Raw genomic sequence first — 14,429 nt, 5'->3', positions numbered from 1 at the left:
CAGGCTGCCAAGCCTGGCGACCTGAGTTCAAGTCCAAAGAGTCATACCTATGGTAGAAGGAAAGAACCAGACTTTTGCAAGTTGTCCTCTGACCTCCACGTGTGTGCCGTGGTATATACATACAAACAGATTATTTAAAAGCAGCCCTGTGCAAGAATGCCCATCAGCCACACAGATTCTAAAGATAAAATTAACACCAGTTCAAATGCCCTATTAGCAAGGAAACCACAAATCTCGGGTTCTTTGCAGCACGTCTGCTGGGCCTTGACAGGAAAGCACACTGAACAGGCAGAAGGGATCCCGGAGGAGGTGTGATGACAGGATGCTGTAAGCTGTGTGGGTAGGGTTTAAAAGAGCTGCTGGGAGACTAGCAAGGGCAAGGGAGAAGGCAGAAAGGTGTTCCGGCAGCTGTGAGAGCTGGCAGGAGACAGGCACTCGATGGAAGCAGTGGGGTGCAGGGCACAGCGCTCACAGGGACAGTGGCCAGCAGCAGTGGGGTGACAAGAACGTTCTGACCTCTCGCTCACCCTTGGATCTGCTGTTCTGCCAGTTTTGTCAACTCCCAAATGGAAGCCAGAGGGCAAGGAAGTGAGCTGGTGCCGTTCACCAAGACCAGTCACTGCACACTGAGAAAGGGTGAACAGTGGACCCTCGAGGGCAGGGAGTAAGTGCAGAACAGGATGCACTGGCCAGAGAGGAGGAAGCAAAGGATGCGGAACAACATGGGCCGGTGCCTAGAGCACACTGCTGCGTGGAAATGACCTACAGAGAGACACGTGTGCATATGTACAGCTTCATCCTGGCAACAACAAACTGGGGTGCCCACAATTTAAAAGTGAAGTGGATGGTTAAGAGCACTTGCTGTTTTTACAGAGGACCTGAGTTTGACTCCTAGAACCTACATGGCAGCTAACAACTGTCTGTAACTCCAGTTCTCAGGGGAGCCAACCTTCTCTTCTGGTCTCCAAGGGTTCTTGTATACACATGGTACATATAAACTCACATAGGGATACACACACACACGTAAATAAATCTTTAGAAATTAGATTTGGAGGGGTATATTTCACCGTCTACTTATCCATATATTCACCTTCAGTCTTATAAAAACCAACATGCAAAGTTTTCAAAGTGAAACAGACACCAAAGACTTCTTCGATCTTGTCCTTTGTGGGCCTCCCCTGAAGCCATCTTGTTTTTTGAGATACGGTCTCTCACTAAAACTAGATAGAGCTCACAGATGAGCTAGGCTGGCTGGTCAGAGGGTCCCAGAGCTGGGATTCAAACCACAAGGCCCAACACCCAGCATCTCCTGTGGGTGACGGAGGTCAAGTTTGGGTCCTCAGGCTTACAGAGCAGCCCCTTACCAGCTGAGCCACCTCTGGGCCCCAGAGACTTGGACTTCTAGTAGCACAATGGGCTCTCTATCTTAACTGAGAACTAAAGAGCGAAAAACGTCAGGAATAACGGATCCACCTACCAAGTGCACGTGATTTGAGAGGGCAGAAGCGATGGCACCAGCGTCGCTCAGTGCAGCCAGGCGGTGACCACAGCCTTAGGCTCAGGCAGACACAGGACAGGCCGCCAGTCCATCTAACAGATTCACCCATCTACCTAACAAAGAGTTCATGAGCAGCATTGCTACATACACAGCAAGGAACAGGGAGGCCCTGGGCCCCACTCCCAGGACCACAGAAGCAGACAGAAACCCATATATAGACGCTGTGCGTCCTCACCGCCATAGGCCCTTTCAGGGGCTGAGCTGGGCAGGACATGTGAGCACACATACGAATGTGCACGCGTCCTCTCTGCACCTGCACTGGCCTTTACACACTGAGAACAATCAGTTCTCCCTGATACTCCCAATCCTAATACAAACCAAGTGATTAACCCTTGCTTTTCCCTTTCCAGCTTTCAGTCATTCAGAAATCCTCCCGCCACTGGCTTCAACACAGTCACTTTCTGTTGCCCCCTTGACCCCACTGTGGACATTTGCCTCTCCCTGCCCTCTGACCTTGCTCAGCCCCTAAAGCATGCAATTCATCAAATGAAAATATTCAGAAAAGAAGGGAGGAAAAGAACCCATCTTGAGGTGGGAGTGATTTCTTTCTAAACTGTTGCTTTCATTGGTTAATTAATAAAGAAACTGCCTAGGCCCATTTGATAGGCCAACCCTTAGGTGGGTGGAGTAAACAGAACAGAATGCTGGGAGAAAGAAGCCGAGTCGGGAGTCGCCATGATTCTCCCACTCCAGACAGTCGCAGGTTAAGATCTTTCCTGGTAAGCCAGCTTGTGGTGCTACACAGAATATTAGAAATGGGTTAGATCAATATGTAAGAGCTAGCCAATAAGAGGCTGGAACTAATGGGCCAAGCAGTGTTTAAAAGAATACAGTTTCCGTGTAATTATTTCAGATATAAAGCTAGCCATGTGGGCGGCCGGGTGCCGGGGACGCAGCCCGCCGATCTTCAACATCATCTGTCTTAGGCGTTCTCATTCTGCAGACAACCCCAAGGGGCTGGCTTATTTTAATGTCATTACGCTGACCATCTCGACTGCTGACTAAGTCACCTGACTCACAGGCTCCTCTGACTTTCCCTCCAAAGGCCTTGTCCACGGGGTTCACCACCACGGGTGATATAGAACAACACCATTACCATCTTCACAAGAGCAGCTGTGACCTTCAAGCTAGGGCTGATTTGAGTGACATTTCTTCACAGAAGTGGATAGGGAGGATCACTGTGCCCTCGCCTGAGAGTCCAGCCTCTCCCTCTGACGAGGCCCTCTCAGCCGTGTGAGTCTACACACACTGCAAGCGGTAATGAGGTACGGAGGTAGTGGAAGGGTAACTGAAGCAGGAGACTCAATCTATGCAGTCACAGAGAGGTTGCTATTCCATGCTTGGGGGGAGACGTTTTGGTGGTGTGGCTCTTTTGGGGTTACCCATACTCCCGGAAGTAATCTCTCACTCATGCTCTGAAAGTAAGCCTATCAAACTCATTGGTTCACCAAGCTGGGTCTGTTGTCAGTGTCTTACCAGAGATGAGCAGATACTTGCTCCCTTCTGGAAACGTACAAAGGAGTGCCTCAGAGACCCTGGAAACAATGCTCGACACTCCCAACACACCGCTAATCACAGGCCAATCAAGCTTTAGGAATTTTCCCTTCTGGTCACACCTGGAGCCCTCCACCCATCCTATCGGCTAGACTGTTCTAACATGCTGTCCCTGGCCTCTGTATAGGCCTTCTGTATAGGCCTCATAGAAACCGATGGCCTCTGTCTGCCCCCTCCCAACTCTCGCGCTCAGTAGCCAATGTAATATGATTGACTCTAGGAACAGACTTCTCACAACCCTTGGGTTATTTCCCAAGCACTAAGTCACGCTCACCTACCTCCCATGACACCACCATCTCCCCACACACCCTCCACAAGCCTTCTGTCCCCACCAGCAAACTTCTGTCAGTGTTCAGAGCTCACCATTCCCGCCCAAGGTCAGGCTGAAGCCTTCGTTGCCCACTTGTTCTGAGACAGGGCCCCACTGTATATCCTCTGGTGTAGCATCTTTTTTAAAAGATTTATTTTTACCTATACATGTGTGTGTAAGAATGCCACATGTGTGGGACAGTGCCGGCCAGAAGAGGACACCTGTAGCGAGCTGCGTGAAGCCACACCTGATGGAGATGTATAATCAACTCCTATGGCTAAAGTCTGACTTATGCTATTATCACAAAATGATCATCAGCTGCCTGCATATGTGTGGGCCTATGGGCAATGCCCACCTGGCAATCCGGGATTGGCAACCCATGCCTACTTAAGGGCTGGGAGAGGTTTGCCCAGAGAGAGAGGAGAGAGGGGAAGAGAGAGAGAGAGAGAGAGAGAGAGAGAGTGAGAGAGAGAGAGAGAAAGTGAATAAAGTCCTGGAATAAACTGCAGTGAGAAGAGCTCCGGTGTGTCACGCGTCATCCTTGCTGGACGAGGTGGCCGCGACAGTTGGTGGCCCGTACGGGGACAAGCTTATGGGGAACCTCCAAACCTCTCTCCGAGGAGCCCAGAACTTGCTGCAGTCAGGGGGTACACCAGTAAGATTGAGGAATCGCAATAAATGCGGGTTTTATGCTCTCACCTGTAGAAAAGGTAGAGCAGGAAAGCAGAGCCACGACCAAAGTGGATGGTTTAAAGTGAGGGCCACGACCAAAGTGGACGGTTTAAAATGAAAATAAAAGGAAGAATAGGATTTTAGAATGGGCGCTTCAACATCACAGCTGATTTTTCTGGCTCTTAACGAGCTGTTACGGAGTGCTTTGGAGAGGTTTTTGCCTGAATGTGACACAATTGCCCCTTGGTTTGCCGTCTCTGGCAATCTTAATGTGTCATCCTGGGACAAGCTTGATAGAGATCTGGATTTTGCCACTGAACAAGGTATGCTAAGGAAGGGAGTTATATTCATGTGGTTTGAATTACTGAGACCGCCTGAGTTTGCAGTGGGGTGTGAGCAGCTGCGGCTCCAAGGCCAAGGAGCTCCAGGCGGGTCTGCAAAGCTGCAAACACCCGGGGCCTGCCTCAGGGCATAGAAGCACAGCACGCTGTAAGATCTGTTGGCTGAACCTCTGTCCCAGCCAGACCAGGGTTGGGGTGGGGGGGACTGGCTGCTCTGCGTTGCCACGCCTCCACCTTACAGCTCAGTGAGGAGGTGGAGCCTCTGCTTCTCCCTTGTCACTGCAACAAGCCTGCTTTCTCCTGATTTCTGCTGCACCTTTCAGTGGTTGCAGAGCAGCCTGCTTTCCTGAGTTTCGTGCCACTCCATGCACCAGTTTAGAGAAGGCAGCTAGAGCAGAGCTTTACTAGTTGGCTGTGGTGGAAGGCACATTGCCTCAGCCCAGTCGGTGTCGAGGGTGGCCATGACAGACACCGAATTCCTTAGAGCAGTTTAGAGGCGGCTGAGGACCCCCTGATGTGGATGCTAGGAACCAAGCTCCTAACAATGGCAGAAACCATTGGATCACACCCCTTCCTCCAGCCAACTCCTGCTTGCCCTTCATCCTCAACTTAAAGCTGAATTCACTGCACAAGGAAACGCTACCTGCCTCACGCCTTAGAGAAGGCTTTCTGTCGGATGCTCCCACAGCACCTGTGCAGCCCTCCCCTTTCCTATTATATTGGTAAATATAATAACCTAGCACTTAGATTCTGGCTCACGCAGGCAGGGAAAATTGCTGTTATGTTTACCATTGTGCCCTGGTACGTGTTCAAACACTTATCTGTTGACTACCTGATGACTCAATAGGTTACAGCATGCTTTAAAAGGGCTGTTCACGCCACAGAAAACTACATGGCCTTAATCGGCCACAGGAAGAATCTGGAAGAATTCTTACAGATCTGACTCTACTGAAAGAAACTGCACCCATGCCATTTCTAAAACAACCTACAGTTGATCACTTTCTGAACTAAACCAGCAACAACTGGCATGGAGGTGTCAGTACTGCTGACCCTCAGACTCAGCCACAGGATAGGGCACTACCATGCAAAGCTACAAGCACTGCCGGGGCATCCTCCTGTAAAGACATCAGAAGCAAACCAAGCCTTCATTTATCAGTCGTCGTCTTCGTTGTTGTTGTTCCTTCTTCTTAGTTTCTCGAGACCAGGTTTCTTTGCGTAACCTGAAACTCGTTCATGTAGGCCAGGCTGGCCTCGAACTCATGGAGATTGGCCTGCCTCTGCCTCCTGAGAACTGGGATTAAAGGTGTGTGCTACCACTACCTGGTCCTTTATCAGTTCCTTTCATTAAAAAAAAAATGTTTTTTGCTAAGCATATCCAAGCTATTCAGAATTCCTGAGCAGATTTAAACAGTTAGTATATACAAAATCTATGACATTATTCTACTCAGAACAGTTGTGTTCTTTTTCATTGCAACTAATAAAATAATTAAGAGTGCTGATATTCGTGTATTACTTGCTATGGATCAGCCACAACTCTAAGAGTTTTATTTATTAGTTCTGCCTCTCGAGTCTTACGGCTCGTAGTGAAGAAACCCAAGCACAAAGCAGTCCGAGGTCACAGTCCAGTATACAGCAGAGCCAGACTCAAGTTCAGATGACCTGGCTCCGTTCCTCCTTGGACCACTTCTGTAAGAAAGAGGCTGGGGAACACCTCACCAGCAGAGCATGAGGCTCCGGGTTTAGATCCCCACCACCAAAGAGACAAACACACTCAGAAAAGCTGCATTAGAACAGGAAGAGCCAGGGGGTGGCGTATGCCTCCAATCTCCGTCCTCAGGCCACAGGGCGGAAGGACAGCCTGAAAAGCAAGGTCCAGGCCAGCCAGGGCTACATAGTGAGACTCTGTCTCAAACAAACAGAGAAACAATAACAGCAAAGAACTGGTACATACAGGAGCGACATAAACAGACTGCAACAAAAGCAGAAAGAACAGGGAAAGTCAAGAAAATTGAGGAACATATGGGAGATATATATATATATATGTGTGTGTGTGTGTGTGTGTGTGTGTGTGTGTATATGTATATATATATATATATATGTATATGTATGTATATATATATCAGGGAACCAGCAAAGGTCATTAACAAGACCAGCCTGGAGATGTAACAAGAGCTCAGGGTGCAGCTCCAAGACAGAGGGGCTCCCACGCATACGTGCAGCTCTAGGACATTGGGGTTCCCACGAATGCCTGCAGCTCCAGGACAGAGGGGCTGCCAGGCATGTATGCAGCTCCAGGACAGAGGGGTTCCCAGGCATGTGTGTAGCTCCAAGACAGAGGTGCTGCCTGGCATGTGTGCAGCTCCAGGACAGAGGGGTTCCCAGGCATGCGTGCAGCTCCAGAACAGAGGGGTTCCCAGGCATGCATGCAGCTCCAGGACATTGGGGTTCCCAGACATGCGTGCAACTTTAGGACAGAGGTGTTCCCAGGCATGCCTGCAGCTCCAGGACAGAGGGGCTTCCACGCATGTGTGCAATGCTGAGTTCCATCCCCAGCAAAAGGTCAGTTCCACCCAAGAGAGGGCTACAGAAAACAAACACCAGCGGCAGAAGGCAAAGAAAGAGCACCTAGGGAAAGAAAACTACATGTGATTAGCTTTATGCTGTTATGACCAAACCCCCAAGGAAAGCAAAGCGAGAGAAGAAGGTTTAGTGCTGCTCACAGTTTAAGAGGCATCAGTTCACGGCCACTGGACTGCCCAACTCCGGGCTCGCAGTGGGGCAGGATGGCGTGGCACAGGAGAGTGGAGCGGAGCAGAGGTGATTCACTCTGTGGCAGCAAGGCGGGAAGACAGCGGTAACAGGAGCCACACTTCCTCCATCTAGGCCACACCTTTCTCAGTTCCACATCACAATAGACTACTCAGATCCTGAGTCCAACAAAGGATAAGGTCAACTACAGAGTGCCATCTGTGGGGTGTGTGACGCCTAATCCTGGCTGGAACACACATTCAAGTTGCTTTACTAAATCACTAGGCCTTTCTCAGTCTAATCAAGGCGGCAATCGAGATTAACTATCATAAGTGGTAAAACAATCAAGTCGGACCAAAGGACTGGGGGCAATACCATAAAAGATAAGGAGAAATATATGAAAGAAAACGTGATCCTTCCTGAATATACACTAAGGATCATAAAGGCTGTGATCGATTTAGGGGAAAAAAAAGAAAGAATAAGATGAGAAAAAAATAGAGGCTTTAAAGGATTTCCTGAATAAATCAAAACCAGCATTCGTCTAGAAGAACAATGCTGTCTGTCCAAGCAACAACCACACAAACGGGACAGAGAAAGATGAGAAAGTGGATAGTTACGAAGTCGCTGGGGGACTGGGCTCCTCTGGACCGCAAAGGCAGCCAGAACAGGCTGGAGATGAGCAAAGAAATCCTTCATGTGTATCAGTGTTTTGTCTGTATATATGTCTGTGCACCGTGTGCATGCCCAGTGCCCGTGGAGGTCAGAAGTGGGTACTGGATCCTCTGGGACCAGAGTTACAGATGGTTGTGAGCCACCATATGTGTGTGTACCAGGAACCAAACCCAGGTCCCCTGGAGCAGCAGCCAGTGTTCTTAACTCCTGAGTGATCTTTTCAGGTCCCACCATCCTATCCCACCCCCCTCTCCACCTCAACAAAGGAAATTTAAACACTGAGGACCAGCTACCTGTTGTGATGGTTACAAATTTATTGCCTGATAGTTCCTAAATAGGGTCCATTTTTTATACTTTTCTGTACTAATTATTCTTTAATAATAAAAAACCTGACATGTGTGTGTGCATGTGCGTGTGCATGTGTGTGTGCAGGTGTGTGTGTGTGTGTATGTGTGTGCGTGCAGGTGTGTGTGTGTGCATGTGCAGGTGTGTGTGTGTGTGTGTGCATGTGTGTGCGTGCAGGTGTGTATGGACACAAGACAGAGAACAAATGCAGCACTAGAGGGTAACCCATGTGAGTCAGCTCTCTTCCTCCACCTTAGGGACTGAACTTCAAGGCCCTTACCTGCTGAACTATCTAGCTGGCCTCACCCTTTACTTTCTAAAAACACCCTCACTTGAGATAATTCTCGGTGTATCATGTTCTTTACCCATTCAGGGAAAGTAATCCGGGGGCTGGAGAGGTGCTCAGCAGTCAGGAGTGCTGGCTGCACAATCAGAACTTCAGTGTCAACCCCCACATAACAAGCCGGGCATTCCCCAAATGCCTCTAACTCCTGTTCTTGGAGGATGGGCAAGTCAGTGCACATCTTTAATCTCGCTACTCAGGAAGTGGAGGGAGGGAGGTCTCTTGAGTTTGAGGCCAGCCTGATCTACATAGGAAATTCCAGGACAGTTAGAGCTACATAGTGAGACCCTGTCTCAAAAATAAAACCAAAAGAACTCCAGTTCCTTGGGATCTAAGGCCCTCTTCTGGTCTCCACAGGCATGCATGGATGTGGTATACATGCCCGTGTGCACGCATGCGTGCACGCACACACACGGGGGGGGGGCTGGAAAGATGGCTCAGAGGTTAAGAGGACCCAAATTCTGTCCCCAGTGCCCATGGCAAGCATTTACAACCTCCTGTAACTCCAGTTCCAGGAGACAGGATGCCTCTGGACTCTATAGGTATCTGCATATGCATAAATGGACACACACACACATATGTTTTGTTTTTTTTTTAAAAACTGAGATTTTTAAAAAGTATGTGATTTGGTGACTCTTAAAACACTTGCAAAGTGCTGACCTTAGTGGCACAGGGCAGGCAGATCTCTGGGTCTGAGACCAGCCTGGACTATAGAGCAAATTCTAAGACAGTGAGGGCTACATAGAGAAACCCTGTCTTAAACAGCAACGAAGGAATACTCACAAAGCACACAGAGCTGTACAAAAAACACCACGGTCACGTTTAGAATGTACCCATTCGCGTGGAAAAGGTGTCCCTTAGCTGACACCATCCTACGGAATCTGTGTTCCAACTCTAATCTACTCTCCCTCTCTGTGGATGTGCCTGCCTACTCGGGAATCTTATAAAAAGGTAGTCATGCAATGTGTAGGTATCTGTGGTTGGCCTCTACTAATCAGCAGTGAGTCTGAGGTTCCTGCTTGCTGGGGCGCACACCAACACTTCACTGCTTTTTACTGTCAGAGAATACTTCCTTATACAGAGGGACCATATCTTATTTACCCATCAATCAGTGGGTGGATATTTGAATTCTTTCTTCTTTTGGTTTGAATAATTCTGCCATAAACATTCATCCACAAATTTTCATACAGTCATAGGTTTCTAACTGCTCTTGGAGATATTCTTTGCGGCAACAGTGGGTAAAGACGCCTCAGAGTGATGTGCGTGGGGGCCAAACATTAGCTGTGTTTAGCTAAGAAAACAACAGCATTCTGCAAAGTGCCCATCCCTTATTGCTCCCAGCAGCAGGGCAGGTTTGTTTTGCTGTTGTTCTTATTGTTGTTATTTTGTTTTGTATTTTTCTAGAGTTTCTCTGTGTAGAAGCTGCCTGTCCTGGAACTTGCTCTGTAGGCCAGGCTGGCCTCAGAGAGTTCTAATTTCTTGACACCTGCCCCACACAGTCTTTGACAACAGGCTTAACACAGGAACTGGAAGGATGGCTCAGCAATAAAGAGCACTGGCTGTTCTTCCATAGGTCTCAGCTTCAATTTCTAGCACCCACATGGTGGTTCACAGCATCTGTAACTCCAGTTCCTGGAATCTGATGCCCTCTTCTGACCCATAGTGGCAGCAGCCACACATGCCGTGCACATACGTACATTATATACATTCATGCAGGCGGGCACTCATGTGTACTTGGAAAAATAAAAATAAACAAATCTTTTATATATAAAAAAAAAAAGTAGGACACAGGCCGGTGAGATGGCCTACTGGGTAAAAGCATTTAATGAGTAAGCCTGACAACCTGAATTAGATCCTCGTCCTGCAGTGGAAGAGAACCAATTCTCAAGGGTTGACTTCTGACCTCCACACAGGCATCATGGCTTATGTCCATATGCATCTACACGCACACTGTACATACACACGCAGCAATAATAATAAATACGATTTCAACTGCTCATTCTTGCTAGAAGGAGCTTATGAAAAACTAAGAGCAGTGGCTCACAGTGGCACGCACGCACACACACATACATATATAATTATATAGTAATATATAATAATAATATATATTTCCCCTACTTGTTTGTCTCAATGTTGTTCAGAGGAAAAAGTTGGAGATATGAGTTTTATTTGGAACTTTGATATCTACGAGAACAAGAAGAATTCTGAGTGCAGATGAAGAAAAGTATACTTCAGTGTTTGAGAAACTGGCCCTGTCTATCCGAGCAGCCTGAAAGAGGGGTGGCAGCTGGTGTGGAAAGGAAGGCTGGGAGGTGGCAGGATGCCCAGAAAACTGAAAACCAAACTGGAACTCAAAAGCAGCTGCTGGTGATACATAAACAAAGGGGCACGGCTGTGCCCCTAAGGAGTGCAGGCCAGCTCAGTGGGATGCGGAACATGTCACCCAGCCTGGAAACACAGATGCAGAAAAGAAGCACTTAGAATCAAAGCTGGGTTACTGAGGAAGACACTAGGGCCTTTACAGAAAACATAATGTTGTATTTCTTTGCAAAACCCAACTGAAGCAATGTGACATCTTCAGACTTAATGACGGGTTCCATTATTCTATGACGTTTTTCCCTTTATTCATCCAGGTTTCCCTTTTCCGACTACTTGTCTGTGTGTGGCCATACGCACGTGGGTGCAGGTGCCAGCAGAGGTCAGAAGCATCAGATAGATCCCCTGGAGCAGTGATGGAGGGTCGTGAGACACCTGATGCAGTGCTGGGACCTGAACCTGGGTCCTCTGGAAGAACAACCTTAATAGGTCTGCTCTTACGTGTGCTGACCAGTATCCGGTTAGAATGTGAGACAAGCCGGTAGGTGGTGACGCGCACTTTTAATCCCCAGCACTTGGGAACAGAGACAGACAGATTTCTGTGATTTTGAGGCTAGCCTGGTCTACAAAGCAAGTTTGAGGACAGCCTGATCTACACATAGAAACTCTGTCTCTAAAAAAAAAAAAAAAAGAAAAGAAATATGAGCTAATTACTCCTTGCTGCTCTTTCTCGGAGACTGTGTGTGTTTAGGCTTATGCAGTAACTCTGTATTGTTTACCTACTCATCTTTAAAAACAAATAAAGAAACATTAATATCCAGTACTCAGGAGGCAGAGGCAGGTGGATCTCTGTGAGTTTAAGTCCAGCCTCGTCTATATAATGAATTCCAGGTCCAGCCTCATCTATATAATGAATTCCGGGTCCAGTTCATCTATATAAAGAATTCTGGGTCCAGCCTCATCTATATAATGAATTCCGGGTCCAGCCTCGTCTATATAATGAATTCCAGGTCCAGCCTCATCTATATAATGAATTCCGGGTCCAGCCTCATCTATATAATGAATTCCGGGTCAGGCAGGGCTATACAGAGATTCTGTCTTAAAACAAGCACAGACAGAATGAGGCGAACAAACCCACTGTGTCCAGGGCTGAGAACAGCCCCATTGGACTGTGCTATCTTATCAGAGCAAACAAAGCCATTATTTACCTGCCCAGGGATAACTGCTGCCAACCACAAGATAAGTACGGCTCAGACATTATGGGGTGGTCATAATTAATGGGTGTTTATGAGGTTCAGGAGCACTTCAGAGAGGTGGTGCCTACGCTAACCAGAGCCTGGGAAGCCGATACCAAAGTCCTGCTGGGGAATGCGAGCTTATTCCACTGGCAAGGAGAAACTGCTGTGGGATTCTGTGGAGAAACATGCAGACCTGTGTCAGAAAGACGGCTCAAACCATAACACGGAGGAGACAGGACAGAACTGTGACAAGACCACCTTCAGGCCACATGCCTTCAAAGGGTGTCATGTCTAGGAGACACCACCACTCTCTAATCTTTCATTGTGCTGCCACTAGCTCCTCGGTGCAGGAGGACGGTGGGGACATGCTCACTTCCTAATGTACAGGCTCTTGTCGTTCTAAATGGCACCGATGTGGACGTGGCCACGCTCCTACCAATCAGATTCACAGAGCAGGGCCATCAATCACAATGCATACTGAGAAAGCAGACTTGGTCAGCCACGGTCCTGCCAAGCCTTCACAAGACTTCTGCAGCTTAACCACAGTGCTTTCCTCCCACAGGGATACTGGTTTTCCTAGTTTTCAGATCGTGGTGCCTACCCGATGTGCCAAAGGTACACACATCTGCCAAAGCACCTGTCTCAACAAAGGCTGGAGATTAGCTTCTCCGAGGATGCCAGGCTGAGTACACGGAGGAGATTCGGTTTAATCAGTGTCACCATTCTTCTTACTGTGTTAGCAGAAGTGCACGAAAGCATCCTATAAACCCTCTCATGCTTCATGTGCACACACTACACATGCCATACACACACACACACGATATACACACATCCACACACACACATACAAACATAAGCAGTTCTCCAAGTGTGGTCCAAGGACCTGTGATCCCAGAACTTTTGGGGGACTCTACTCCCATAATCTAAGATACTCCTCTTCGTTCTCACTCACTTATGGGACTAAGGGTAGGACAGAGTCGTAGGGCTACAAAACATGACATGTGGAATGGCTACTCTCAGGCTCTCACAGCTACTGGAAACCACGCCTGCGTATTCCTGTGAGCTAGAGTTTTCTCAGTAGCTAATAACTTTTTAAAAGTGATTTATTGATGTGTGTATGAGAGACAGACAGACAGACAGACAGACATAGTGAGACAGAGACTGAGAGAGGTGAAATTGGAGGCAACTCGGTGAGCTATCCCACCAGCTCTCTACTAGCTTTCAATGCATTCAATACACCTAAATACAGTAAATTAATTAACAAAACCTACAAAGATGAACATTCTATGAGAGTATTTAATATTTTTAACTGTAAAAGAAATCCTAAAGCCAAAATGTCTCAGAAACACTTAGTTACAGGGTTTCCCAACTAGCCTGACTTTCTAAACACAGGGTGCAATAAAGGCTGGGAGCTAATTCCTGGGTAAAGCCTGCCTCGCAAACACTATAATCTCGGCACTGGGCGGGAGGAGGGGGAAGACCGGAGGATCCTAGTGGATTTCTGGGGCTTACCGGAGAGTCAGCCTAGACTAACTGGTCAACTCCAGGTTCTAATAGACCCTACCTCACAAGAAACACACACACACAAAACAAGACAGTGGCTTCTGAGGAACAATTAAAGCTGGTCTTTGACTTCCCTATGCACACAGCATGTGCACAAGCACACATACATGTACACATACACACACACACACACACATACACGCAATACATTTTGGGCAGAGAGATAGCTCAGTGGGTAAAGCATTCACCATGCAAGCATAAAGACCCAAGTTCAAATCCCCTGAACCTATGTCAAAGTGACCCAGGGCTTCTATGAGATGGGAGGAGGAAGCAAGAGAATCCCCAAAAGTTCACAGGTCAGCTAGCTTGGCATAGAGGTCAACAGATATCCCGTCCAACAAGATGAAAGGCGAGGACTGACATCCCCAGGCCTGCACGCACACACATGAACACATATATACACACAATCACATATCACAAGATTTAAAAGGAAAAAAGGCTTGTTGGGCATGGTGGCATGCCCCTTTGGTCCCAGCACTCAGGAGGCAGAGTCAGGAAGAGCTCTGTGAGATCCAGGTCAGCCTGGTCTTCATAGTGAGTTCCAGGCCAGCCAGGGCCACACGGAGAGACCCTGTACAGAAGCAAACGAAGCAAACACTCTCTTCTCACTATTTTGAAGGAGACTCTGACCAGAAGAAAAGAGAAACTGATACAGACACGAATACTGACAAGGCCACAGATGCAGGGCCACCAGGACGAAATACGCTAAGCTCTGCAGAGTTCAGCGGAGCAGCTTGTGTCAAGCTAGGATGGCTAGAGAGGAAGCTGA

General features: G+C 47.9%; 1 protein-coding gene across 6 annotated transcripts in view; it reads right to left on the bottom strand.

Annotated features, from left to right (window-relative positions):
• The window catches only part of St3gal3 (ST3 beta-galactoside alpha-2,3-sialyltransferase 3), a 218,488-nt gene that overhangs the window by 195,790 nt on the left and 8,269 nt on the right, over nt 1-14,429 (bottom strand). The window contains exon 1 of one of the 6 annotated variants that reach the window (XM_041651925.1): nt 7,156-7,273. The exons of the other annotated variants lie outside the window; for them this stretch is intronic. The gene's annotated coding sequence lies outside the window, so the exon portion shown is untranslated. Of the gene's footprint in view, nt 1-7,155; nt 7,274-14,429 lie in introns of those variants that run through there. 6 annotated transcript variants of the gene reach the window in all.

This window comes from Microtus oregoni, unplaced genomic scaffold (assembly GCF_018167655.1).
Source record: "Microtus oregoni isolate MIOR12 unplaced genomic scaffold, Mior012 000005F_ref0000423, whole genome shotgun sequence".
NCBI classification, from domain to species: Eukaryota; Metazoa; Chordata; class Mammalia; order Rodentia; family Cricetidae; genus Microtus; species Microtus oregoni.
This window is presented reverse-complemented; position numbering and strand designations above follow the sequence as displayed.